The 24,822-nt window shown below is 47.1% G+C and overlaps 1 protein-coding gene across 3 annotated transcripts in view; it reads right to left on the bottom strand.

Moving 5' to 3' along the window:
* ELMO1 (engulfment and cell motility 1) overlaps positions 1-24,822 on the bottom strand; it is a 392,098-nt gene that overhangs the window by 333,189 nt on the left and 34,087 nt on the right. The window lies entirely within an intron of this gene.

Genomic DNA, 24,822 nt, shown 5'->3' with positions numbered 1-24,822 from the left:
GAACCCTGCCCCGCCCCCCATAGGTCTCTCGGACATCAGGAGTCCTCTGCCGACAGAAGGCCTGAAAACACCCCAGACACCCCATCTCTGAGCCACTATGCGGGGAAGGAAGCCAAAGTGGAGCCCTTGGTACAGGTTCCCTTCGAATCAAATTCTCCGGTTGCTATGCCTTTACCAATATGAGACTTCAAGGATACTCAGGGGCGCGAATAGAGCTGGTATCTAACACTGATTCAGCTGCACATAGTACCGAATCTATGACTGAACACGTTCAAGCATCAGATTAAAGCCTAGCCTGCTGAAACATGCTTACGTCAGAGGTCTCCTGAAGTTTTACCACACTTGAGCACTTCTGCTTTCACCTCAATGTTGATCCAATTGGACAAGGACACTTCTCGTGTGTGTGTGTGTGTGTGTGTGTGTGTGTGTGTTTAAATCTTTAGTGTATAGAAAATATAACACAGGAGGTTTATAAGACATGCAGGCTTTAGCCCTGTAATCTGGTCTTTATTTCTGTCCTGATATTTTTCTCCCACAATTCTTACATTTTGTAATTAAGGTAAGAAAAATTCACATCAAACCAGATTTCTTCTTTCTCTCATTTCACCATCTTAACATTTAGCAAGTTTTGCTTGAGAAAGGGGAGAAAATGGTGTTTTGTGGACATCTCCTGTTTTGCAGTTGCAAGACAGCTGAGGGTTTTTCCTATCCCATCACCCCGATGGAAAAAGAACTCACAAAGTGAATGCAATTGACGCGGGGTCAGAAGCACCTTCCGGATATTGTTATCAGCTCTCACATTCTAGCACTTGGAACCTGTAGCAGATCATCCCTGGGCGGTGTCCAAAACATCTTCATATCTGACAGCTGCAAATGACTGTCATAACTTGAAAGCTGAGAAATACAGGTAAGTTTTCAGCTTTATCGAATAAAAAGCTCTCCGGCCCCAGAGGTTTACATCGGAGTCTGCATGGAATGAGAACATGATCGTAGTTTTCCTTCCTGTCTACTCCCATCGGTGGAAAAGCACATCCACTCTTATTGAAGTAACTTGTAAAGCAGACCACATTCCCACTTTGTGCTTTCAACTCCACGGTGTGGTCCTACATTCTTACAGCATTCGATGGCTGTGACCCTCACAGAGCGGAGCATCTTTCAAACGGGCACCTGAAATTCAAAGGAGTTGTCGGGTGAACACTGATTAATCCCCAAGCTGGCCGCAGGGGGTCGTGTTCACGTGTCCAAGGCAAGAGCGAAGCGGGAGCTTCAGAGCACAGCAGGGAAGAGATGGTATCCACCCTCCCTCTGTTAGCGCTGGCCAACACCACAGCGGCCTCGGGACTTAAAGGACAGCAGACCTGCTCCACGCTGATCCCTGGAGAAGCTCTCATTAGAGAAAGAAGAGGACTGTCATCGGCTGTCGACCCGCCAAAGCGCCACTGCTCCATGGTCTTAGTCATTCTGTCTTATGCCCCAAACTTTGATCTCAGCTATCATATCATCAAAGTTCAAACCTGGTGTGAAGACACAGGCAAAAATGTGGCTTCTGAGGTAACGCGGAAAGCTGAAGAACCAACCAGCCAGGTAATCAACGCAGACCACCTGAAATCCGCCTTTCCTCAATAGTAGACCCTCTTCTCTCAGTGATTTCCATAATGACTCCAACTTACCACTGCTGTTTTCCTAGGTGATGGAGACATCATGAAGTGTCTCCATAAGGACCATTCTCCTTCTTGTGTTGTTGTGATACCAAATTTGTGTAATAATTTCAAGTTTCACAAGTGCAAAAAGTAAAATAGTAAATAATCGTTGTATAACTTATTGAAGATTTCAACTGCAACACTGATTCGGAAACATCTGATAAATGAACCACTGAGGGAAGGTTTCACTTCTGTCCACCAGCTACAGGGACCTCTGCACCAGTGAGGTCCCTAGGTTATTAAAGTGGCCGGAAAGTTATTCCCAAATTCTATGCAGAAAAGCCCATCATACTCAGAGGCTAAGGGATGAAAAGGAGATTCACAAAGGATAGCCTTACTTTGCCCCTCAATTTCCATAACTGTCCCATTCTTCTACAAGGTACAGGAAGGAAGTGCAGTCATCCCTCAGTATCCAAGGAGGATTGGCTCCAGGACCCCCCTGGATACCAAAATCCACTGTGCTCAAGTTCCTGGTACAAAAATGGCATACTATTGCACACAACCTGTATTTGCAGGGTGTACTCACACATCACCTCATTTGCATAGATTTGGCATATTGCTGGGCATCTGACAAATTCAAGTCTCACTTTTTGGAACTTTCTGGAATTAAAAAAAAAAAGTTTTCAATCCATGGTCAAGTGAATCCAGGCATGAAACCCATGGATGTGAAGGGCCAACTGTATAGTCATATCCTTTAGGCAGTCTCAATGAGCTGTTCAGTGTGTACCTGTTCTTCAAAGTTAAATTATGCTGTATACATCAAAAATTAACTTCAGCGTTAACCATTTCTCATATATTAAAACAGACAAACCGAAGCTTCCAACATCCATCTAATCTCATCCCATGCAGAAGCTCTGTGAGGTGGTTGGCAAACGCTGCTACATAATCTCATTTTACAACCAGGGGACTGAGGCACAGAAGTTAAGACCAGCTCAAAACCAGAGCCATTCAATCTATCAAAACCTGGTGCTCAGAACAGCAGCCGAAGAAAGACCAAAGTCATGAAACCGTGTAGGAATCATTTACACTTGTCTGAGTTCTATGCTTCTACTTAAGGAGAGGAAGTCAGATTTTGAGGCTCTCCCTCCCTCACACCAATGAGCCTCATCCATGCAACAATTCAAGGCTGGGAAGACATTACAGCTGCCCTTTCCCAAGGTCCATGCCTCTGGGGTGTTTGCAAAACAGCAGTATTCCCGCCTCAATGCAAAGACCAGCTCTAATTCGTGGCAACGTCCCCCAGACTCCTCAGAGGGAAAGAGACCCTCCATTCACTGCACAAATATTAGCAAGGTCCTTCCTTTCACCAGTCATGGAGCTTGGAAAGTCTGACACAGAGCGAAATGAACCCGGTTCCTGATCTCAAGGCGTTTATTACATTCTTATTCTCAGCCACTGAATAATGGGCTGAAGGAATCATGGCGAGAATAAGAGAACAAAATCTCACCAGATGCTACTAAAATACTTCACACCGACAGAGCGCCATTAGGCCAATAAAAATATGAAAGCGGCCAAAACCGGTTTGGCTCAGTGGATAGAGCGTCAGCCTGCGGACTGAAGGGTCCCGGGTTCGATTCCGGTCAAGGGCATGTACCTGGGTTGCGGGCATATCCCCAGTAGGAGATGTGCAGGAGGCAGCTGATCGATGTTTCTCTCTCATCGATGTTTCTAACTCTCTATTTCTCTCCCTTCCTCTCTGTAAAAAATCAATAAAATATATTTTAAAAAAAATATGAGCCGAAACCGGTTTGGCTCAGTGGATAGAGCGTCAGCCTGCGGACTGAGAGGTCCCGGGTTCGATTCCGGTCAAGGGCATGTACCTGGGTTGCGGGCACATCCCCGTTGGGGGATGTGCAGGAGGCAGCTGATCGATGTTTCTCTCTCATCGATGTTTCTAACTCTATCTCTCTCCCTTACTCTCTGTGAAAAATCAATAAAATATATTTTTAAAAAAAAAAAAAAAAAAAAAAAAAAAAAAAAAAAATATGAAAGTGAATCTGTGTGGGGAGGGGTTTGTACAAGCCCCCCATTTTCTGGCCTCTGCCTCTTTCTCTGTCCCATGTCCTACCACACCCCTCCTTGCTCACTCTCTTCTGGCCACTGGGGGCTTCTTGAAGTTCCTCAGACATACCTCACTTTCCACCCACTATTACCACAACTTCCCATAGCTGGTTTGCTCACTGTATTCAGAATTCCACCCAAATGTTATCTCCCCAGAGAAGTCTCCATGTGACCGAATGCCAGTAAGCATGGCACACACGCATCTCCAGTCCTCCTCCCCTGCTCACTCGCCCTCCTTCAGGGCATAGGTTACGAAGGTCAGGGGGGGAAATGGGACCAGGGCTTCAAAAGTTCCAGCAATGTTCTCTTTCTTAGGCTGGGTGCTGGGGTACACGGGTATTCATTTTATTATTTTTCATTAACAATGCATGTATGTTATATGTCCTCCTTTGCCTATATGGTATACTCAATAAAACTGTAAGATTCCATCATAATTTATTAAAAATAAAACTGCTAGATTGTGGTATTTATTTATTTATTCACTTACACGAAACACCAAATGTTTGCATGATAACGAAAGAATGAGGTGTTACTCTACTGAAATAATGGAAAACCTTGTCCCATATATTTAAATTAGCTGTGTCTTTAGAACGACGCACGATGCAGAAGAATCTATGATCTGCTACAGAATGAATGTTTTCTTCCCTCGAGCAGTAAGGAACACATTGTTGACTGATGTAGAGTTTAATAACCTCCAGATTTGAACCGCACAGAACAAGTGCCTTCTCTTAATCAGTGGAATGTTTCTTATTCCTCGCCTGGATTTCCTTCCTCTCGCGTATCCCCTGCATTTACTCATCACTCCCTTGATGAGTTGACAGCTTGTCATGTGATGATTATTTAGCAACTCCGGGCAATGAGATGGGGGTATGGATGGGGGTTCAGACAGAGGGAAATGAGAAGCAACTGAGATGTAGGCTCAGAAATGCCTCCTTTCCATGTCCCTGTTACTAAAACTAATACAAGGAACTGTCAAAAGGAAAATCCTACCATGACTTAAATTGCTGCAAATACTTGCTAATAATTACCATTTAGTCATTCCCTTGACCTTTTGCAGTAAGTACAGAAGGAACGCTGGCGCTCTGCTCAGTTTCGGTTTTTTTAAAAAAGCAATGAGCTTCTAGTTGCAAGACTCTTATTTGTTGTAAAAAACCCAGTCCTGTCCCAACATTTTAAAATTAAGAGAATTAACCCGAGAAAGTTGACTGAGGCAACACACACATATCTTCCTATGATTAAGACATGGCCTGGGCTGTCACAGGGCCTGGGTTGGGATCTGGCTCTATGACTGAGTAGCCAAGGGAATCTGGGCCAATCCCTGAAGATCACCAGATCTCGGTTTCCTCATCTGTAAAATGTGGAGAATACTGCTCCCTCCAAGGGTGCTGTGATGTTTAAATGATGCCCAGTACTTCCATGAGGCCCTGGCACATAATAACTGTTCAGTAAATGATCAATATTTTTATTTCCTAAAGTCACAAAGCCAAGGATGTCCAAAACAGAATTTTCCTTAAATTTCTCTTGTTATCCAGCCCTAACTAATACACATCTCATTTTTTAATGTTATAGCAACGTAATAAAAAACACTTTTTATGACTTTGAATTGTGCTAACACATTTTTCTTTCCTCTCCAGGGCTAACTGAAACATATGCAAGTATACTTCAAACTAATAAAAAGGTAGTAATTCAATAAATAACCATGACTCTCCTTTCTGCCAGTCCCTTCAGTCTAGTTTACACATTTAATGGGTATTTGCAGCTGTGTTTCTGGATAAATCCTTCACTCATTAAGGGATCTGGCAGTTGGCGCTTCTCTACGCCCCTCTTTTTTCTTTTTTTCATAATTATCTTCCTTTTCAGACTGGCATAGAGCAGAAGGAAGCAATTATCATGAGACATCTCCTCAGTCAGATGGGCTCTTAATGATGGCAAATGAAGCAAGAAAGCAAGAGCCAGCCCTATATCCCGGGCTTGTAAGGGAGGATCCCCCTCCTCTCCCGACCAGACCCCCAGTGCTGAGAAGGAGTTAGCATGTGCTGTGACACCTACAGAGGAAAGTCACAGAAAGGTGACCACCTGAAACCCACCCGCCACCTGCTGTGCAAGCCAGCACTTCCCAGGGCAGCAGAAGGACCCGAGGCCACAGGGGGATGGTGCCAGGCGGGACGTCTGCTCTGGGAGAGGTGCAGGGGTTGCTCTGAAGCCATATGCACAGCGGGAGCTTAATGAACGCAGGCTTCTGTGGTAAACCCCTCGGTGGGGTAGTTTGCTTCATTATTCCATCACAAGAAGTCGAATGCGTATTTGTTCATGGTGCTGTTTTAATTTAAGCAGTATCTTTCTTTTATTTATTTTTAATATATTTTTATTGACTTTTAGAGAGAGAACAAGGGAGAGGGAGAGGGAGAAACATTGATCAGCTGCCTCCTGCAAGCTGATAGGGATCGATTCTGCAACCAAGGCATGTGACCTGACTGGGAATGGAACCTGCAACCTCCTGGTTCAGGGGACAATAGCCAACAAACAGAGCCACGCTGGCCAGGGCTGAGGCCTTTTTTTTTATTTTTTTTTTTTTTTAAAAAGTATTTTTATTGATTTCAGATAGGAAAGGAGAGGGAGAGAAAGACAGAAACATCAATGATGAGAAAGAGTCATTGATCGGCTGTCTCCTGCAGACCCCACACTGGGGACTGAGCAGCCTGCAACCCAGGCCTAAGTGCCCTGACCAGGAATCGAACCCTCCTGGGTTCATAGTTCGACACTCAACCATGCCAGCGGGCTGGTGCCTTTCTTTTAAACGACTTCACATGTTATCATGAATGCTTAATGGCTGTGCAAACAATTTTCACTCGCTGGAAGCCAACACAACTACTGATAGCAGCTCACAATGTACACAGAACCAACCCCTAATTCACAGTTCTCACACTCCGACGTCAACAGGGGCCCCTGGTTAAGCACATTTAAGCAGGAGCACTGAATCAGTGAGAAAACAGAACCAATTTTGTTCCTTAATATCTTTGAAAACATACTGAACTCATTGCCCTGGGAAAAGGTACCCTGTGTTGAATTTCCTGACACTTATTTTATGATTGTTTTTTCAGTTTAATTATATGTAGGATCCCATGCATGAAGGTTCCACAGAGCTCGTCTGGCTCTGGCCCAGCTTCAGCCTGCTTTTCCAAAGAGCTCTGGCTTATTACACCTGAGGTCACATGTAAAATATTTCACACCAGTACAGGGTGCCGAGGACCAATCAGAATGCACGCTGGCCATGATGGACAAGAGGCCAGTGAGTCCTGGCTGAGGGCCAAGGTCTTGGACACCCAAGCAGCCCCAGAAAGGAGAGAGAAGGTGGCAGATGCTAAGGCTTTGCTATTGTGATGCGACCATTTCTGTCTAATTGTGTCAGCATCCAGCTCCCATTGCTCCATGTTGTCAAGAAATTAGTTACACATTTTTGGAAGCTTTGCAAAAAGCTTGATATACTGACTACATTCAAGGCATCCATGACCACCTGCCAAATAAAATGAACAATAGTTCATTGTTTTTAGGGGATCTAGAACTTCTACATAGTAATTTTTGGTTCTTTGTTCCTCTCTCGCTGATTCCTATAACATTTCCTCTCCTTGGAAGCCAAATAGTTCTCAAAAGCACACAAAATCAGCCCTGGCCCAGTGGTTCTGCTGGTAAGAGTGTCGTCTTGATACACCAAGGTTGCAGGTTCGAAACCTGGGCAGGACATACAAGAATCAACCAATGAATCCATAATTAAGTGGAACAACAAATCAATGTTTCTCTCTCTCTCTAAAAATCCATAAAAAATTTTTCTAAAAAGCATGCAAAATCACATAACAGGTTACGAAAACATGATGACTGAGAGGAAAAGAAAACTCCTGTTTTTATGAACCAGTAAACAGATACAAAATGTTTCCTAACCAAAAAGCACCAATTCATGTAGCAGGAGAGGAAAGCACTGAACCAAGGTTTAGGATTAGACCTTTGCTCAAAGCCCTGACCTCACGTGCTCTAAAGCATGTTCATTTATCCAAGATCAAAAACTTGCAAGAAATCCGTGAACCTGTACTTCACAGCACCCCTTAGTTATCCATCAGTTAAAAATCCCCTCAGGGGTGTCAAGAAAGAGAAGCTGCAGGCCCTGCGTCTGTCCTGGGGTTGACAAAGTCTAGTCACTAGGAGCAGATCTTAGTTCAGGGATGAGTCAGCACAGTGGCCTCACAAAGTTATGCAAATGAGGGGTGAACTAGTATCCCTGGGTCAGGGGCACTGACCTTTTGTGACCTGAGAAGGGCTACCCCTCCCAATAGCTCTAGTTAGGCAGAGCAGGTCACAGGGAGAAGGCTGGCAAATAATTTGCATAAGAAAAAGGAGCTGCCAAGGAGAAAGGAATCCAGCATCCCTTCCTTCACTTTAATTTAACTGATGGGTTGGAACTGTCTGGATGGAAACCTAGAGTCTGAAGGGATTCATTAACAGCCCACCAAAGTGGTATTAAAATGACTTTAATCTTAACATCAGAACAATCAGCAGCTACAGAAAGAAAATTATCTGAAGGGAAGATACTGTACAGAAGACTGACCCTTAGCACCAGGAAGGATGAAGCCGCCGGCTGTCCAATAGCATCCAAAAGCCCATCAGAGCTTCCCCTCCTTTCCCAGGGAAGCTCTAAGCCCTGCCACTTTCTATGCAGTTGGTGTGTAAACCCTGATCTCTGTCCACTCAGCAAGTTACTCATTACTCAGTGCTGAGTGCACCATCACCAACTATCAACCTTTGCTTTCTCCTGTCTCCCCCTGTGGTCAGTTAAATGGCAGGACCCAGAGCTTTTGCACTTCAGTAGTGTTCCTCTCAACAGGTTGGGGAACACTGACCTAAGATGAACAAAAATGTAAATGTATGGAAACAGAAACATTTTCAAGAGTGGAAACAGGACCTGGAGAGTGCCATGCCATGGCCATCCCAGTCCTATTGGCTCAGGAGTAGCAGCTGAGCTCAGGTGTGTCCACTGGAGAACCACATTGCTGGGGCCCTTGGTGGCCAGTGCAAGGATCTGGTCCAGATCAGTCGGCCAATGCTCCCTCCCTGGCATCCTGACACAGTTCGGAAACCTGGACCAGGTAAACTGCTGAAGCTGGGGGACAGTGGTGGAATTCAGGACTCGGGGTGTCACTGACTTCAACTAATGAGTGCAAAAGGATGTTCAGAAAATTGACATGGAAAGGAAAGATTACAGACCACGTTTAGATACCGATTCACACGATACCACAGAGAGAAAAACAACAACATCATCTTAAGAATTGCCACAGCCAGGTTAAGAAGGGAAAAACATGACCACTGATGCCCTGTCTTCCATGTAAATACACGTATCTAATTGGCTGAACTCTTGGCTCTGCTCTCCAGAGTTTCTCCTTCAACATTTCCTCTTTAGAAAGTGGAACCTCTAGTCAAGCAATCTGAGAACACTTACCAAGCCTTCTCTCGGCCTATTCATTCACAGGCATTCTCAAAGCCAGCAGATCTGATCTCCGGAGTATCTCTCCCAAACCATCTCCTTCCGCCTCCCCTGCCACCGTCACTTCCACGGGGACTCCTTCAGTGACCTAGCTGGTCCCCTGCATTCCCTGGCTCTCCCCTCCACTCCCAATTCCATACACGGCAGAGAACTTTTAAAATACCTTACCCCTCCCCTCCTCAGAAATCCTCAGTGGATTCCCACTGCTCCCTAGAATCCTTAACTTGACCTTGTCTCGCATCATCCTCTCCTTGTTTGTTACTTTTCTCCATAAGGCACTGCACAGCCTTCTTGGACTTCGTGACATTGGACAGCCCTCCATCACTATACTTGAGGCTAATTTTAAACGGAAGTCACAAACAAAAACCATAAAAATGGGAAAAACATGGCATTAAATAGACCGTGAAATGACACTTGTTTACAGAATGAGAGCTCAGACAGGAAGGCAGGGTGTTGCCTTGTTCGACCTTGGCTGGGCATGTGCTCCCTGGGCAACTCAAAACTGCCACCGCTCTGTGCATGTCCTGGAATGACTGCAAAAGCACCATAGGTACTGACTTTACAAATGAATGAATACCTGCGAGTAGGCAGATCCACACATACGGAATCTGCAAAGAGTGAGGGTCAGCTCACACTTCTTGTCTAAGGTTATTCAGCCGCTGTAGCGTGAGGACGGACCCCAGGCAATGCCACTTCACAGCCCATGTCCCTTCATTAGATCAGTGTTGCCAAGGAAAGAACTTGTCTTTCTAAAACAGGGTACCGTGACTCTAGGTAGGTCGCTCCTAATTAGTAAAATTGGATTGTGAGTTCATCATCGTTCCAATAGAAAGTGCTGCGTGAGAGGGGCAAGACTCTTCAGGACACGAGCACAAATACACCTGTATGAAGCCCACTCTGCTGAAGAGTTACCGTGCAGGACCGAGCTGTCATTCCTTGGTCACAATTCCCAGGGAGCCCCTGGTGACTAATAACAACAACAGGCGATTCCACAAGGCAATGGAAGCCCTAAGATGGACAAAAATGTAAATTTATAGAAATAGAAACATTTTTAAGAGTCAAAGCTTGAACCTTATACAAACTAATGTCCAGATAAATTTACGTGTAGAACATGAGAAAACCAGTATTCTTGGCTCTTCCCAGTCCGCAGGGATGGAGAGGATCTTCTACAAGTTACCAGTACCTCATCACTCATTACCCAGGAAATCCCCACTATGATGATTTCTCACTTTTTAATAAGTGTTTCTTTCCTCATAAAACACATTCAATCACAAGGGTGGGGACCAATCTCTGAGTTTATGATTAGAATGAATAACATTTGAAATTCCACATTGGTCTTCTATTTAAGAATTTAAAAGGCTATTTAAGAGTTCAGCATTAGGAAAATACTTCCTATGGGTCCACTTCATTCTAACTGGCTATTTTGCTCTGTCAACACTCAATACTACTCTGTGAATATAAGACAATGTCTGAAATATTTTTAACTAGTTGATATAAATTTAAGGCAATCTTAGAAACACTTGCCTTATATTTTAAATCTTTTTACTTTTACATTTTTATTGATTTCAGAGAGGAAGGGAGAGGGAGAGAGATAGAAACATCAATGATGAGAGAGAATCATTGACCCGCTGCCTCCTTCACGACCCCTACTGGGGATTGAGCCCGCAACTCAGGCATGTGCCCTTGACCGGAATCCAACCCATGACCCTTCATTCTGCAGGTGGACGCTCTATCCACTGAGCCAAGCCAGCTAGGGCTGCCTTATATTTTAAAAGAAAGAAATAAACATCTTCTTATTACTACTTAGAAACAAATAATTTAGAGGGGTTCTGAAATTTTAGGAGAAAATAAAATGTTCTTTCCTAAACTCAATTTAGAGTTTGTAATTTGAAATAATCTCAGACTTACATCAAAGTTCTAAGGTGAATAAGACATACATCCTTCATTCAGATTCCCCTAACACTATTTTTAATCACAGTACCATTATCTCTTTCTTATATTGCTACTAGAAGTCCAACGCACAAAATTCATGCAAGGGTAGGCCTCCTTCCCCAAGTTGCCAGCACCAGCTTCCCTCTGGCACCCAGGACACGGGCTTCCCTCGTAGCCCTGGCTTCGTCTGGAAGGTCATCAGGTCTAATTAGCATATTACGCTTTTTTTATTATAGATTTTTTTTCTGAGTCACAAAGGAGTTCGAAGTTTGCCACCCCAAATATGCCAGTCTGCATAAGAATTATTGTGAGCTGGAGGCAATTTTCAAAAAAGCAGACACAGGATGAACTTTCTGCCCTCTGCCAATCTGCCTGAAAAGAGAACATACATCCCCCTTAAAAAGGTTCCTCCCACTTCCCATATCAAAAGGGAAATAACCACCTTATCACCTGAGATGAGCTTGTACTGTATCGGTCCAAAATCCCTGTGCCTGCTGCTTCCAAAGGCCAAAACTCAAACATCAGAGTTTGGAGTAAGGAAAGGTTTATTGTTTGAGAAGGTGCCATCCAAGATGAGAGAGCCCTACTAGTTCCTCAAATCCAACTTAAGAAAGTACAGAGTTCAGGCCTCTTTTATGACAAGAGAAGGGAAAATGGGAGGAGCCCCAAGCAGAATTCCTCTACTGATTAGCATGTCTATATGCAAGACAAAGTAGGAGCTGATTGCCTGAAGGCCATAGGAACACAGCGGGTGTTACAAGATGGAGTCAGAGAAGCCAAGCATTTCACTCTGTTAGAGCACCATGATGGATCTACACCAACAAACCTCACTAACCTAACTCTAACCTTCCATTAGTTCCCCCATACACTCATCTTCGCACTTTTTTGTTGCCCTTTAGGTTTTGAAGCCTATATACCTTTTCCTTTGTCTTGGAACTTTTCTAACATGTATTGTTCTCTTGTTTATATGTTATATAAGCCCAAGCTCTAACCACCGCTTTGAGTTACTCATCTCTGATTCCTCTCACATGTATTTGGGCTGCATGTGTTAATAAACTTGTTTCCTTGGCCCCATTATTTTGCCTTTTATTAGTCTAATTTGCAGGTAGGGCCACAGCTGGAGAACCTAGGGGTATAGGGAAAATGAAGAGTTTTTCTCCCCTATAAACTGTGTACAAGTAAGTTGCAAGCATGATGCCCCCTACCTCAAATACTTCAATGTATATCTCTGAAGATTCAGAACATACACTTACATAATCAAAATCAGAAAAATAAAATTGATAAGACACTATTGCATAATCTACAGGCCCTATTCAAATTTCACTAATTGTCCCAATAATGTCCTTTATTGTAAAAGATCAACAAATTTGTTTCCCTGGTCCAGAAGCCAATCCAGAATTACTTACATGTTGAGTTGTCTGTCTGTTTGTCCCCTTCTCTCTGTGGGATAACTCTTCAGTCTTTCTTTATCTTTTGTGACCTTGACATTTTTGAAAAGTAAAAATTATTTTTTAGACTCTCCCTCTATTTGGGCTTGCCTAATCTCACAATGAGTCTGGCTATGGATTTTGGCAGAAATATGACAAGAGTAATGTCACAGCTCATATCAGGACACATGTGTAGTGGGTTTGTTTCACTGATAGGGTGTCAACTTTGAACACTTGGTTAAAATTGTGTCTGCCTGGTGAGATCATAAATTGTTGCTTGTCATTCATGTTACAGGGCATCTGACACAAAAATTTCAAAAAATTTTACACATCCGTCCACGTATATAGTTTCTACTGCCTATAATTTTTTTGTTGTTCCATTTTCAGAGATTTTATTTGAGGGCTCATCATTATTTTCTATCTCCTTAGGATTGCTCTTTCTATTACGGAGTATAATGTTTCTAACACTCTCCTTTTTTTATTTTATAACACGTATTACAGAAAAGTGTCTAATCAAAGATTATTTTAGGCAACATTTAAAATAATGTTAATTTTAGGTAAATTCTGAAATATGTAGGGTTTTTTTAGCTTCTATATTTTACTTTTGGTATGTATGGAATATGATGCTCACACAAGTCTCTGAATGCCGATATCCATCTTGGTCATACAGACTGACAAGTGCACAGGAATGATATGCTAATGTGCACACTCTCTTAGTCCATCCCGGTTGCAATAACAGAACCACAGATTGGGTGCCATTATCAACAGAAACTTATTTCTTACAATCTGAAGCTGGAAATATGAGATCAGGTGCCCACATGGTCAGATTCTAGGGAGAGCTCTTCTCTGAGTTGCAGACTGCTTACTTCTCTTTCCCTCCTCACATGATAAATCTAGGCAGCTCTCTGGCCTCTTCCTAGAAGGGCACTAATCCCCCTCACAAGCGCTCCACCCTCCCAAAGGCCCACCTCCAAATGCCATCAGACTGGGATTAGGTTTTCAACATATAAATTTCAGGAGGATGTATTCATTCAACCCTTAACACACATTTAATTACTTACACTCAAATAAGATTAATGAAGTGATACAAATGCAAATAAAAAGTGCAAGTCATTAGAAAAGATCTATTTATAAAAAAGAGCGAGGGAAATAATTAGATTGCCTAGAAACTGGAAATTTTCTATTTGTTTCTTTGTCAGAGAGACACTGAGTTCTCGAGCTAGTCAAAAGGCTGCCTCAGAAATTTGACCTCCACAAATTACTTCTTTCCCTCTAATGTGGAATAAAACCAGCAAGGGCTGCACACAGACAAAAAGACATGAACACAAACGCATGCACGCAAGTCTGTTTGAACTAACTTGAGACTTTGTTCAAAGAGCATTGCAGACTCCCTATCTGAAAACACACAGAATTGTGTGAGGAAGCGAGGAGGTCCGCTTGGGCATCTCACGGTGCTGAGGGCTCCAAGTCTGAGATCAGGGTGTCCGTCAGCAGGACCGTGCTCCCTCTGTAGGTGTCTGGGAAGATCCCAGGCTTACATTTTACAGGATTTCTCTTTTGAGCAAACTAGACTTTCTTTCTGAAAGTTTTAATTCAAGAGAGAAACTACAATGCGGCCCACAGCAGTACTTTCCACAGCAGCAAATTAGAAAGCCCTAATTTGTGGGCACGGCCCTGCCCTGTGATCTGTGCCTGTCACTTTAATTTAGCACAGCCCAAACCTCTCCGTACCTCTCGTGTTTCCTCCTCCACATAGCAGAACGTCAGCCCTCACTCCGGGTTACAAAGAGTCCAAAATAAAACCAGCCACAGCCAGCCAAGCAGCCACGTAAGAACTCTCCCTCGTGTGTGGGGAAGACGTCCAACATTCCGAAGGAGGATTTTTTTTAAGGCACTCAGTGGTCTTGTCATGTTTTTTTAAGTCCATTTAAAACTGTTTAGGGTTTTTCCCTCATGGTGCTGATGTGTCTGTGGACAGACACTGTAATTCCTCCAACAGAAGCAATGAAGTTGTTGCTCGAAATCTGTCCATTGCTGAAACATCTTGGTGATGCAAGAGACCCTAAGAGTCACGGATTGTCAAGGTGGAAGATACACCTGCCATCCGGATGCCCTGTGGAGCTTTAACAGGCAAAACCGATTGCCCGGCCAGTGTGGCTCAGTGGTGGAGAGTCCACCCATACACCAGGAGGTCACTGTCTGATTCCTGGTCAGGGCACATGCCCAGGTTTCAGGCTTGACTCCCCAGTAGGGAACGTGCAGGGGGCAGCCTATCGATGTTGATGTTTCCCTCTCATCAATGTTTCTTTCTCTCTCTCTCTCTCTCTCTCCCTCCCTCCCTCCCTCCCTCTCTAACATCAATAAAAACCTTTAAGAAAATGATCTCTTAGGCACAGGCGACAACCAGTGTCTCGACCCCTGATGTCCTGCTCTTACAGTGGGGAACCCAGCCATCCCGCGAGCATAGGAAATGCACTGTCGGGAGCGGCAGCTGAACCGCAGGCGTCCACCTGCCCCTCTGGGTATGCACAGAGCGTGAAGCCCGGCCACCCGAGACCATTCATTCACTCTGGCACCTGCTCCCCCATCAGGCCGCGCTGCTCTCTGAAACAAAAGTGCATCCGATGAACAGAAACAAAATCCATGTTTCCACAGCCTCAAGGTGTCACCCAACTTCCAAAATCTCACAGCCACCTGTCTCCATCGCACCTGCCTTTCTCACCTCTTAAAACTCCCAGCGGACTCCCAGCCCTGCCACCCCCAGGAGCGGAGCCTTAGTATATAGCACGGGGCTCGCTCTGCAGAGCGTGTGGTTAGAAATACTGGCGACAGGGGACGGCTGTGTAGGGCTATCGCCGTGGAAAGCTGTAAAACTGCACCACCGACGTGGAAATGGGACTCCAGTGAGAATCGGATTCAGAGCCAGCGCCTCACTACAAACCTGTGCTCTGCAGCTGTCGCTGGGAGCACAAGGGCTGCCTCTTGCCAGAGTCAGGACGCGGAGCCCATTCCAGGGAGTGTTTCCTCACTCAGCTGTCAGCGTCGGGCCACTTGCGTGGAGAGAGATTCGTCTCCCATCAAGGCCATGCCCCTCCCCAGGGGCAAGCCCAGCAGAGCCGCAGAGGGCAGCAATCTTCCATCAGGAGGGAAGCTGACAGCAGGCAGGGCGCGTGCAGGCAGGGTTGTACAGGGCCCCCCAGGAGCACGCTGCGGGTACAGCCACCCTTTTTCCTAAGTCCCACGTGCAAAGAGGCCCAGCGAAGACAGAGTGAAAAGTGAAAGTTGTAGGTCCCTAAGCAGACCAGGTGCCCTGCCTACCTTGAACAGCCTAGTTCAGGAAATTGTGTCTAATCCCTCTCACTGGTCCACAGAGACTGTACTCATCACAGCCCAACCCTGGAAAATCATCAGACGATGGCTGAGGCCAGTGCCAGAATCCACCTGGACATCTGGGTCTGTTCTGTCTGCAGATGGAAACCAAGTGTCTGACCTGTGAGCCTCCCAGGTGCTCACTGGACCCCACCTCCCAGCCTCCAAGTTCATTCCTGTTGGCCAGGTGCTAAGGGCGGCCAGGTGCTAAGGGTGGCCAGGTGCTGAGGCCCTGCGCTCTTGGTGAGGCAGCACTTGGGATGGGAGGACAGGCTGGCTGCTGCCATCTGCCAGGGAGCACACGTGGCCAAGCCAGGACTCAGCAGCTGACCCCATGACCATTTTGATGCTGCTTCGCGGTCCCCAACTGAACCAGGGGGCCGATGTCCACAGTGTAGAAACGCCCAATCAGGCACATCCTGAAACAGACGTGGTCTTCACGTATAAAGGCATTTGCACGGATGGTCTTATCATGATCTGGGCAAAGGTCAAAACACAATACAAACGACACTACACTGAGGACCGCTGAGGCTGGACCAGTGTGGGCCAGTCCGTCTATGGACGTGCGCTTTCTTCAAAGAATACACTTCCTTCCTCTGTTCATGCCTGGGAGCTTGCGTCCCTCCTGGAAGGACCCACACACTCTTGCTCTCTAGCCAATGAGCCAGCCCCCAACCCCCAACCCTGGCTTCTGGGCTCCAGGCTGACTTGAAGCCAGGCTTCAAGTTTCAGACGTCTCTTCAAAAACAGGCTCTACCACTCGAGTCTCAAGGTCTGGGCCACCCCAGGAGCAGCAGCAGGAAACAAATGGCGTTCACACAGGAGCCATCTGGGACCGCAGGCTCCAGGCTGAGCACCCAGGGGCCAGGAAGTGCCTGGAAGAGAGAGGGTGCCTGAGAGAGAAAGGACAGCAGCCTTGGGGGCCGGGGCGTCACCCTGAGTGAGCACCCTCAGCTGAAAAAGGACCGTGACGGCCACACATGTACAGGGGCCCAGCAAGCACTTTGCACCAAAGAACCAAAAACCTGGCTCAACGCAGGGGGCCTGTTCTCAAAGGGAAAAGACCCATTTTGGCTAAATCCCAGACAGAAGGGCTGCGCCTGGGGAAGCAAACGCACTCTAGAGATAACAGGGGAGCGGAGAAGGCAACCCCTTGTTTCCAAGCCTCCCCTTCCTTTTAAAGGGCTCGGGACTTGAATAAGATAAACAGAAAGAGGGACGATGCTATTCCGGAGGCACCCTCTCTAACCCAAGTTCCCGTGTGGCCAGAGTGGGAGGAGGGTTTCTCAGGGACCCGGGGACAGGGTGCATGCCTCAGAGTGAACGGAGAAAATCCCCCGCAATGGGCACCCCCAGAATCACAGACACTCGGGGTCCACACACTGGCTGAAGCTATCACCGTCGCTAAAGCAAGTCCACATTGGTCAGGGCAGAGAGGTGGCCGGCCATGAAACAGACAAAAATTGGAGCCTGGCCAGCCCAGCTCTACTCGAGGGAGGGCAAGCCCGCCCCAAACTCACGCCTCCTCGCCCATGGCCCAGTGCCCGGCCCCCTGCAGACCGGAGGCTGCCCTCCCTGGGTGCCTCCAGACCATCTGGCCCCTGCCCCGGGAGGTCGCTCTGCTCCCCTGGAGCTGACGGTCTGTCTACATTCAAAGGCTATTCTCACCGAAGGCCGCCTGCAGAGGGCTGGGGCGGCAGGGTGCCCTGGCTCCCGCGCTCCTCACCCCCATGCTTCTCAAGGAGGAAGGCCCCGCTGCTGCACAACTCCATCAGCACAGGCTACAGGCGAGTCCCGTCTCTTCTGGACAACTGTCCACCATCAGTTGTGTTTATGACTTTTTCTTTAAAAAAAAAATTCATTTTGAAGAACTCTCAAATTTACACAAGACACTGACTGAAACAACAATGCAAAGAACCTTCCGGAACCACTCGGAAGTAATTAGCCAATCCGAAGCCCCAGTGCCCACTAGCGAGCATTTCCCACAACAGTGCATCATTCTCCCCCACCCCCACACAACCATGGAAATCAGGAAATCAGCATGAATACACGTTGCACTGGCTCCTCGGGTCCCATCCAATTTTGTCCAACATCCCCAAAATGTACATCATGGCCACAGGCTCCAGTTCAGAATCGCAGAGAGCTCCCCTTTGTAACTCCCCTTCATCTCCTTCACTCCCCTCGGCCTCCCCTTGACTTGTCTGGCCTGGACAGTTGTCAGGATTACAGGCTGTTCATCTGGTGGAAAGACCCTCGAGTTGGCTTTGCTCGATGCCCCTCTGATCAGTCAGGCTAAGCATTTGGGGCAGGAAAACCACGGGCTGGTGGTACTGCCTCCCCTCCCTGCAGGTTAGCAGCTGCTGCGTGGTTTGGGCTTAGCCCACGGCCAGCACTGCTCTTTTTCACTGGCGCTTGTGTGTGCATGGGTGTGTGTGCATGTGTGTGTATGTGTGTGTGAACCTGTGTGTGTGAGTGAAACTGTCCTGCTTGTCCCAGGGACAGGCCAGCTCAGGAGGGCCTGGGCACATTGTGGTTTGGGCCTTCTCCGCCCTGTCCCTGCAGGGAACTGAGGTGATGACAATGCCAGCTGATTTATGCAGATGTCTTTGCAGAGATGGATAAGAGGAGGGACAGGGAGGGGGAGGGAGGGAAAGGGAGGGAAGGGGAGTGGAGGGGAGGGGAGGGCAGTCTGGCGTGTTCTGCCCACAAGCAGGTGTAATGTGATCGCAGATCCCACTGAGCAAGCGTGAGCTGCAGGAAAGGGGGGTCTGGAGAACGAGGTGGGTGGAGACTGGGTCGGAAAGGCCTTGGTGAGCTCAGAGGTGCCTGGGACTCATTCCTTAAGCCATGGGAGCCTCTGAAGAGTGTGAACCACACCAAGTGGCAAGAGGAGGCAGCTATTATTTTATGCTCTTCATTTATTTATTTGTATTGATTTCAGAGAGGAAGGGAGAAGGAGAGAGGGAGAGAAACATCAATGATGAGAGAGAATCATTGACTGGCTGCCTCCTGCACACCCCCTATTGGGGATCGGGACTGCAACCCAGACATGTGCCCTGACCAGGAATCGAACTGTGACCTCCTGATTCATAGGTCAACGCTCAACCACTGAGCCAAGTGGGTCAGGCAATGATGCAGCTATTTTTTACAACAATCAGAGGAACCCTTCAGGGGAGGGGAGGAAGGGGAAACGGAAGGAAAACCAGGTGCACAGGATACATGTGAGGCGCCTACGGTCCTCATCTTCCCACCCAGAGGCCGATGAGGGTTGATCTGGGGCAGGAACCATGTGGAGGAAACAAGGACCAGACTGCACAGAAACGCAGGATGCAGTGCCCACGGGTCCTGCAGGAGAGTGGGAAGTGGGAGGGAGAGAGGAGAATCTGGGGGGCGGGGGGGGCGAGGGCTCCTGGATAGTGTGGGTGGGAGTGGGAGTGCCTTGAATCGGGATCCAGAATATAACAGCAGGCCTTGCCGATTCAGCATGGTGTGCCGAGTCTGGGCCCTAGTATTTTGACTGCATTTGAGTTTCTTACACTACCTGCGGGCGTGCTGACTGCAGGCATAGCTGGGAGTCACTTCAGAGTGAGAGAGACGTTTTAAGGCTTATGCACCCTTGCCTCTCCCCCTGCCACCTAGCACTTACGTTTCCCTAATCGTTCCCAGTAATTCTGGAGTTGAGGCAGCCTATTGTTGACTTAATTTCAGAGCAGACCCCTCATCTATACAGTTGTAAGTAAAGTGAATTATAACCTTTTTATTTTCCTGAGACCTTTCCAAGATCCTTGAGAAAAACTGAAAACGCCCTGCCGTGTTAAAAGCTAAACTTCGAAAGTGTAATTTACGTAGAGAAAGACAAAAACTCTGTTTGCAGCCAGGATCTACAGCATTACGTTCTTTGTCTCTCCCAAGGTTTTGTTTGTCTGTCTCGATGATGGAAAGCAAGCACCTCGGCCACTTCTGATTTTCAACCACTTCCCTGTGTACACCCAACAAGCAAAATATTCCAGTCTGAGGTAGGAGACGGGAACTTTCCAAATAAAATCCATCCAGTGAGGGAAAACAATTGCAGACATGCTGCACACGTTTCGACCCATGGGAAGAAAGAACATGATAGGGGCATGGTCTCAGCCCGATTTTCTTCACATATTTCTACCTTTTATTTATCTGTATCTTGTGTGAACCGTGGTGAGTCCACCTCAGTCACGCTTTATCATGGCTCTCCCTGGTGAGAAGCATGTGAGTTTTCGGGGGAAATGTGGTGAAGTGGGCTCAGTAATGAACCTAGATTTGTATAAACCTGGGCTCACTCGGTGCCCCCACATTCCAGTCTATCCACCCTTTTCCAGAGCCTCTGTGTTTTCCCAGGCACAGGGTGGCCAATGTCAAGCTCACCGTATCATATGAAGATTAAATTGCATAATGCATGCAGCACAGGCTCTTTTGTTGACCACACTTTTGTCAGACTCCTCTGAGCCCTGGGCTCCACTGGGCCTGACCTGGCGCTTCCCTCTCCATCCTTGCAGAGTCCAATTTTAGGAAGAATCCTGCCAAGTCAGTTTAGAGCAAATCCCCACCCTCAATATCTGATCGTCTTCCAGACAGGTGTCTGACCGAATTCCTCCGGCCCTGCATCCCCAGGACATATGGATCACCCTGCCCTGCCTTCAGCAAGAATCCTGTTTAGTTGGTTTAGCAAGAATCCCCCATTTTTTATGGTTCCTCTTAGGAATTTTCCACCCACAGACCCATACTCTGCTCCTTGGCGATAAAGCCCTGCTTTCCCTTGCTGCATTTGGAGGTCAGCCCGGTTCTATGCGGAGGCCACCCGCCCCTACTGCAGTGGTCCCAGAGTAAAGTCTGTTTTGCAGCTGTAATGACTGCCCAGCTCTGCTTTTCTCCGACACAGGTGAAAGCCTCTACCAGTGTTACTGGTGTCAAGCAGTTTTCAAAACATTAAAAACATGACCCTGAAACAAATGTAAAATTAATAATGAACATACATTAAAAACATATTTAATTCAATGAGAAAACCAACCAGAAGAACTGTTTCAGAGGATTACAGGAGAGGAGGCATGGTAATGTGTAGCCGCTGAAAGAAAGAATGCTGAAATGGAGACTGCTACCTAGACGCGAAGCTGGTCATGCCTTGCAGGGCACCAAAAGTTACATCCTGGGGACTGTCCTTTCCAGTGGGCAAGGATCGCTGGCATTATACCATTTTCTAGAGCAGCGGTCACCAACCGGAGGTCCGCGAACAGCTGGTGGTCCATGAGGTCCGAAAGGGTGGCGACCGCTGTTGTGTAGGTATTCATCTACCCTTACAGACTTGCAAAATATTTAACCAACAGTAAATAGTAAACAAATACATGTTTAAAAGCACAGAAAGGCACCTAGGCCCAGACAATGAGATAATCCTTGGGTGGGAACAATAGCCAATAAGACTTTGGAGCAGCGGTTCTCAACCTGTGGGTCGCGAACAATGAAAATACATCCTGCATATCAGATATTTATTTACATTATGATTCATAACAGTAGCAAAATTACAGTTATGAAGTAGCAACGAAAATAATTTTATGGTGAGGGTCACCACAACATGAGGAACTGTACTAAAGGGTTGCGGCATTAGGAAGGTTGAGAACCACTGCTTTGGAGGGACACGTGGTCATCTGCTTCCCTATCTGCCTGTTTCCAAGCTTTAGGTACACACATGTGCTTTTCTTTACAGTAGAACATTACAGGTGCTCAATAAATGTTGGCCAGAAGCTAATTATTGTGAGAACGCTACATGAGAAATTCTGTATGACTAAGGCATGCAGATGGTTTCCTCACAGGTTCTCTTGCATCTGAGACAGCGTGCAATCACTCCCACCTGCAGGGCGCAGCATGGGACCCGTGCGGAGGTCTAGCTTCTGCTCGAAGGCAGCAACACTTCTGATCTCAGGATGAACAGAGAAGGTTCCGCATCCCAGTCCCTCAAGTTTCCTGCATGTTTTTTCCCGTTATTTTCTTCACGGTCTGCAAGGCTGACTTAAAACTGTGTATCTAAGTAGACTGAGGTCATAGCTGGATAACTGTTATTTGATGAAAAAAAAAAAAAACACTCAAAATACCTAGTTTCAAAAATCAGCTATTGCTTGGCTCAAATATCTTTCCTTCTTTTTTTTTTCTTCTTTTTTTATCTTTTCTGATTAAAATGTGAGTGGGCACATAATCAGGAGGCCTCACTGAAAGTGTGGACTTTAGGAAATTGGCTGGAAAAGGCACGTGCTGAGTACACATTCCCTGAGGAGAAGGCACTGGGACAGATCAATGGAGCCTGGGTAGCGGGGCTGCCCGCAGGGGGCTGGGATGCTCCTGTTAAAAGGCATCATTCAGGGTTATAATGAGATTTTATCTGAGTGAATCATTTCCACAAGCAGGGCGTGGGTGTTTTTAATAAATGCAGACCAAACAATAACAAGAATGAATAATAACTAACAGCTCTCCAAAAGGTCAGGCTTTCTCCCTACCCGCAGCCTTTGCACATACTGTTCCCTCTGCCTGGAACAGCACCCCGCCCCTCCTGCCCCAGCCTCAGCCCCAGCCCACCCCATCCTTGTCACACTTCCTTGCACTGTTCAGAAGCTGGCAGGATGTTCCTGCTTCGGAGAAACTTGCAAATTCCCCAAAGTGGTTTCTGGGTTCTTCCGCTCTGCCCCACATCGCCCGGCACCACTCCTTTCACAGCGACTGCTGGCCTGGCTGTGTCCCCACCCGACAAAGCTCCGAAGGCCTGGCCTCCAGGTACCCATCCCTCTGCCCAGTGCCAGCCCCAGACAGCACATCATTCACTCAAACGCAAATCACAGAAGACATGAGCCCATGCGTGCAGCAGCTTTTAAATGCCTACAAACAGTCTCTTTCAGCAAGAAATAGTTTCAGCTTGACAAAACATTAGCGTGCACTGTGGGCCTCATTTAGCATAAAAATAAGCTCACTAGGTTTGACGGGAAGTTTGCTGGGCTGCAAGTATTCCTCCAAATCAGAAAGGAAAACAAAAACATCTCCACTTGCTTTGACTGATGCCAATGTCTGTGATGAAAAGAACTGCGCAGAATCACAAATGCTGTCCTTGGAGCAATGGTCCCGGCATTCCACGTCATCAGTGACCACACTTGTGTGCCCCGGGCACTGGCACCTGCCTGGCCTGCTTACCCGGGTCAGGTGCCGGGCTGGTTAGTGGGCGTGAAGCTGTTGGGAAGATGGTCTTACCCGTGTCGAGGCACTGACCCCCACTTCCAGTGTCCCAGGCCCCAGAGAAAACCACGTGCCCAGGCTGGGGGACACGGCACAGGCTGCTCTACCCGACAGGGTCACCTCCGCTGGCCCTCACGGCTGGCCTCGGGGAGGTTGGCCTCAAGGGGACTGACCTTGGAAGCCAGGGGAAGCCACCCTAATAAGAACAATGTCGCCAATTCCCTTCGCAGCCAACCCCAGGTCACTGTGGCCTCAGACAGAGGCAGGACATCACGCTCACGCTGCGGAGGGGATGAGAGACCCGGCCTGGGGTGCCCGGCGGCTGCTTCTAGGACCCTGGCCTGTGCTCCTTCATCTTAGGGTCCCTCCATCCTCCACGCAAACACCCCACGCCCTCCGCATTCTAGGCCCTGCGCCAGATACAATCAGCTCAGCAAACAGCCATCTATCTGGGGTGGAAAAGAACAGACCACAAAAGGGCCATCTGCGCTGTCAGATCTTTTATCTTTTTCTCTACTTATACATTTCCCGCCTTCGTTGCAAATGTGAAAGGTTTCCATTTGATCCGATACTGAATTCAATATGACCGAGCAATGAGGCAGAAACTACTCTTAGAAAAGTAAAAGTAATAAGGAAGTTAAACAAATTCTTAGTCTTGTTTTTTTCCTCATCTTTAAAACCTAAGTGTTAACTAGAAGATCCTTCAAGGTTTAAAACTAGAAGACTCTCTAGTAATCGGGAAAATGTAGATTGAAACAGCAAAGAGATACCATGTTTGCCCTGCAGATGGACAAAGGTTAAAGAATTCCTCAATATTGGTGTCGACGAGAGTATGAAACAGGATGGCGTGCCCTGCCGACAGGGGTGGGAACTGACATGGACTGTGCGGAGAATAACTTGGTAATGTAGAGTAAGGCTGAATAAATCTATGGGGCTTTTAGTCAGTGACTAAGATCATCACATACAAGTTCAGGGTGACACGGATAAAAATATTCATGGAGGAATACTTTTTTATGGCAATTTGGAAACAACTTACTTGTCCATAAATATATAAAACATGACACGGTCTGAAGGTGACCCAATACACAGAAAGTAAAAGGATAAAGTCTATTTACATACATGGCTGAATCTCAAAAACATTATATACACACACACACACACACACACACACACACACACACTAGAGGAGAGGCCCAGTGCACAAAAATTTGTGCACTGCGGGGGGGGGGGGGGGGGAGGTGGTCCCTCAGCCCAGCCTGTGCCCTCTCGCAGTCTGGGACCCCTTGGGGGATGACCACCTGCTGGCTTAGGCCCACTCCCCAGGGGACTGGGCCTAAAATGGCAATCAGACATCCCTCTGGCAGCCCGGCAACCCTCGGGGGATGTCCACTTGCCAGCGGGGAGCAGGCCTAAACTGCAGTCGGACATCCTTAGCGCTGCTGAGAAGGCAGGAGAGGCTCCCACCACCACCACTGTACTGGCAGCCATCAGCCTGGCTTGTGGCTGAGCAGAGCTCCTCCCATGTGAGAGCACCCTGACCACCAGAGGGCAGCTCCTGCATTGA

This window comes from Myotis myotis, unplaced genomic scaffold (assembly GCF_014108235.1).
Source record: "Myotis myotis isolate mMyoMyo1 unplaced genomic scaffold, mMyoMyo1.p scaffold_m19_p_11, whole genome shotgun sequence".
Taxonomy (NCBI): Eukaryota; Metazoa; Chordata; class Mammalia; order Chiroptera; family Vespertilionidae; genus Myotis; species Myotis myotis.
Note: the sequence above shows the minus strand (reverse complement) of the source record. Positions and strands in the feature narration are given on the sequence as shown.